This window comes from Gymnoscopelus braueri (genome assembly GCF_963280865.1).
Source record: "Gymnoscopelus braueri genome assembly, chromosome: 12".
Classification (NCBI taxonomy): Eukaryota; Metazoa; Chordata; class Actinopteri; order Myctophiformes; family Myctophidae; genus Gymnoscopelus; species Gymnoscopelus braueri.
The window spans coordinates 40,641,277-40,645,487 of record NC_137614.1 but is presented as its reverse complement, the minus strand read 5'-3'; the positions used below and the strand labels follow the sequence as shown (position 1 = coordinate 40,645,487).

Below are 4,211 nucleotides of genomic sequence, written 5' to 3'. Positions count from 1 at the left end.
ATGCATTCATTATGCGTCTGCACTTTGCTGGAGACGATTCCATATAGGCTATAAATTATGAATACTAAAAGCTGAGTCCATAACGTCCATTAAATTGTGGCCCCCAGCAGGTGTGTGGGGACCCACTGGCCTCTCTCTCTGAAGAAATCGGTGTAGCCAAGACCCTCAGGGACTATACTACTAACAAATGATGAACAAAGTAAACCATCCACCATTATTGTGGCAGTGATACCAATTAGAAACTGCAGTAATTCACAGAAATCTATACAAATCATCAAAGGAATGTCTCATCAAAATGAAATAAAAGCACTGGATATGCGTTTTATTCCAACCATGTTGGCCAGGATCCCATGTTGGGAATTCCTGAAATGAAAATATTATTGTACCAACAGAAACAGATCTAATCAGACTGATTCCTGTGTTAACTTATAACATTGTGTTATTTGTGGTCTTTGGAGTAGCCTCACAGCCTCGCCAGAGGGCAATGGTACGAAGTACCAATACCAATGGCCATCTCACAAAAGCAACTCCATTTCTGTGTCAGATTGAGAGAAAAACAAAAAACGCTGATGCAACTGCATGGGTAAGATGTGTCACGGTCACCAGAGTAAAGATGAGAGATTGGATTAAACCCCTGTTTGGGCAATAGGCTCATGTTTGACATAAGTCATGGTAGATCGATGCTCCTTTCATGCCTTTCTCACTCAACATACAGAACTAAAGTACACAAGACCAAATTCAATCCATTAGGCCTAAAGGTCTATCCAGGTGAATAAAATACAAAAAATACTCTGAAAGAATAGACAGGCTGTAGATAAACTGCACAACAAATCATCATGACAGAAAATCTTCGAACTGTCTGACCTTCACTGGTGAAGTCATGTGTTTATTACCTGTTCACTCAACATCCCAAAGACACTGAAGACAGCTAACAGCTTGTCTAGGGTTAACGGGCTATCTCCACCATCTACACATTTGTCAGACATCATGCTACCAGTGGTGGAAAGTAACTAAGTATATTTACTCAAGAACTGTACGTAAGTACAATTTTGAGGTACTTTTACTTTACTGGAGGATTTACAATTTCTATACTTCTACTTCTACATCACTACTATCTACATCACTACTCTAAATCTCACAGACAAATGTACTTTTACCTCAATACAATAATTTTAAAACCTTATAGTTACTTTGTAGATGTTGATGTTTATTGCAAAACATAGCCTACATTACCCACTTCAGCCCTAGATACATTTCGGCCATTTGAAAATAGCAGCTCTACAAGCTCACAGTGCCTGAGCTTGTAGATCTGCTATTTTCAAAATATTTTTACACATTTTATACATTTGAAAACTTGTGAAATGAGACCTTCTGCATAATGAGTACTTGGTACATTTTGATGCCAATACTGCTGTACTTTTTTTACTCAAGTAAATTTAGAATTCCGGACTTTTACTTGTAACAGAGTATTTCTACATTGCAGTATTGATGCTTTTACTGAAGTAAAAAATGTACTTTTTTCCAACACTGGGACTTACCTTATTTGTTTTAATACCCGCGGCGGGAGAAGGAAGGCTTCAGAGATCCAAGACTGACGAGATGGTATCTGCTACATTCCAATCCGTGCGTAAAACGCGCGTCGTTGGCACAACAACACCGGACTGAAGGATCGCTCCCACACCTCGATCGACGAGCACAATTCACTCCAAACGGTCGGTACGATCAAAGTCTCTTGAATAAATTCCCTTGATAAATAAAACGCCAGGTCAGTCGCGACGAGTCCACCAGAAGCAAGACAAAACACAGTAATCCACGAACACTTCTTACATTGTGTCTAAAACTTTAAGTTGTCCGATATCGATGCCAACGATCCGTTTATCCTTGTAGGAGGCTCTTGCTGTCTGTCTGTCTGTCTGTCTGACTGCCTGGATAGTGACCATCAAGTGTGCAGGTGTTTAGATTCTCCGTTCAGTTGAAACCCCCTCCTCCCTGCTCCCTCCTCCCTGCTCCCTCCTATAGCTCCCTCCCCTTCCTTTCCTCTGCTGTTGGACCAAACCCCGTTGTAAATCATATGGTATATATAATTTATGTTTAACCCTCTTGCTGCTATCTCAGTCTGCCGGCATATTTAGAAGAGGTTTAAAATGTTTAGTTTACATTAGTGATGATCAACTTTTTTCATTTCATTTCATTTCATTTCCAAGGACCCCAGTTTGATGTGCACACTACTGCATTAGGTAGGCTACAGACAGGATTCAGGATAGGTGGGATTGGCTATTTTGTCCACAATGTTAAAAAGAATTGATATTCATTAAGTAATGTAAAGTATACAGGATTTGAACATGCACTGTACATCATTATCAGACTTAATGTCACCCTTCAACTTCTTGTTTATGCCCCAAAATGACTGGATGTACAGGTTTTGTAGCAATTGTAGAAATATCAGACCTTAATTGTCGAATGTTTAAGCATTTTCTAATCATGGATAGTCTACTTTACATGACCTTTTCTTGCATTTTGGACAAAATATCCAATTTTATATCAAGGTGCCCAGATGTCCCAGCCCTAGTGCCCACCTATCCTGTTACCCAGACGGACCCCCATTTGAATCACTTTGCCCAGATCAACCTTATCCATATCCATGTAATTACCGCTCACTAATGCTCAGTATATAATTGTATCATTTCTGTCTACTTGCTCTGTCTGTCTCAAAGGTGGCTGGTATTACTTTTCATTGATGTAAGAACAATAGCTTCTATTTCAGCATGTTCTTTCCAGGAAGAGAATGGCTGTAGTTTCCATTAGCTTTGAAACCCCATCAATAATTGGTAGGCAGGTTTCTTTGAACTTTCCATAGCCCACCAATGAGACACAGAGCGAGTAGACATAAATGGTGCCATATGAAAAAGATATGGTTGAAAATGGGAAGTGCTCCTTTGACTCTGCGAGTTAAATGTATTCTGAGAATGTCCCCATTTGTACACTCTCTGAGTTACAGACCCGTAAAGGTCCATTTGGTTCCCAACTATCAATCATTTAGCTGGGGACCCCCTGGAACCCCATCAAGGACCCTTGGGGGTCCCCAGACCCCACATTATAACATATATATTACTACGTTGTCAGAGTACTCAGTGCGGTACTCTACACTGACCGACTGACCAAATATGGATATACTCCATGATATCATCAAAAACCGGTGACATGTTGATGACATGCATTGGCATAAATGGGACACAGACGGACCCACAGAGTTCGCTACCACTTATTGTGGTGGTGAAGCGGCACAAACTTGACGCAAAGCTTGGCCAATCATTAAAGCCGATGGGTCGGGCTCGCCAATCAGGTTGGCTGGCGCCCACCCCCACGGCTCCACCCCCTAAACGCACAGAGTTTGTTGCTTCCTCCGCAGACGTCAGATACAAGTCAGATACAGACATTTGTGGTTTTCCGGTTCTCGGAAACTGTTGGTCCGACAGAATTGCCACTATCTGAGACAAACGCCAAGTTTGAGGGCAATCGGTCGGATGGTCCCCGAGTTACGCCCAGGACAGACAGACCAGCACACAGAGATTTTTAGAATTAATAGATACAGTAGGTTATGTGTGTGATGCCTTTTATCCAGTGAGGTTTCTCTGAAGTATTGTGCTTTTATTTATTGTACTGCAAGTTCGAGGAGCTTGGGCAAAAGTGTTTTGCCCATGTACAAAGTATTTTTAAGGTGTAACAAGTCTTTCTGATTCTTATTAGAACCATACTATGTTGTTTATGTGACGCTTACTATAAGGATTAGAGTCAGTGCTGTAGCCTATGTAAAAGGTGTACAAATATAGTCAGCCAAAACAAAAGTCAAGTGGCCAGAGGTGACACTTAACTTTCATGAACCCTAGTGTCCCTATTCTGTGCATGTCATCATAATAGGTGAACATTCAGTGAAAATAGATTATCTACTTATATATATCAGCTTTTTTCGTCAAAGAGGTTTTGTGTAGAGGGAAAAATGGAGGTGGCCATGAAGTACAGACCCCTGGGCGACCTCAGTCAACGAAGTACATAGGATTTAAGTGATTAAACAGAGTTCAAAGAGCAGTGATTCACTCCTGATACAGAGCCTTTCAATGTCACATTACTCTCCAACTCCAACATAAGTGTGAGGACAGTCCAAAAAGATTCCTCAGATTCCACTGTAGTTGACTCTCAGGCTCATGACAACG

General features: G+C 41.0%; 1 protein-coding gene across 1 annotated transcript in view; it reads right to left on the bottom strand.

The window, feature by feature from the left end:
- sema3ga (sema domain, immunoglobulin domain (Ig), short basic domain, secreted, (semaphorin) 3Ga) overlaps window positions 1–1,958 on the bottom strand; it is a 21,128-nt gene extending 19,170 nt beyond the window's left edge. Inside the window, exon 1 of the mRNA XM_080444967.1 lies at window positions 1,539–1,958. The gene's annotated coding sequence lies outside the window, so the exon portion shown is untranslated. The remainder of the gene's footprint in view (window positions 1–1,538) is intronic.
- Window positions 1,959–4,211: the final 2,253 nt, after the last annotated feature.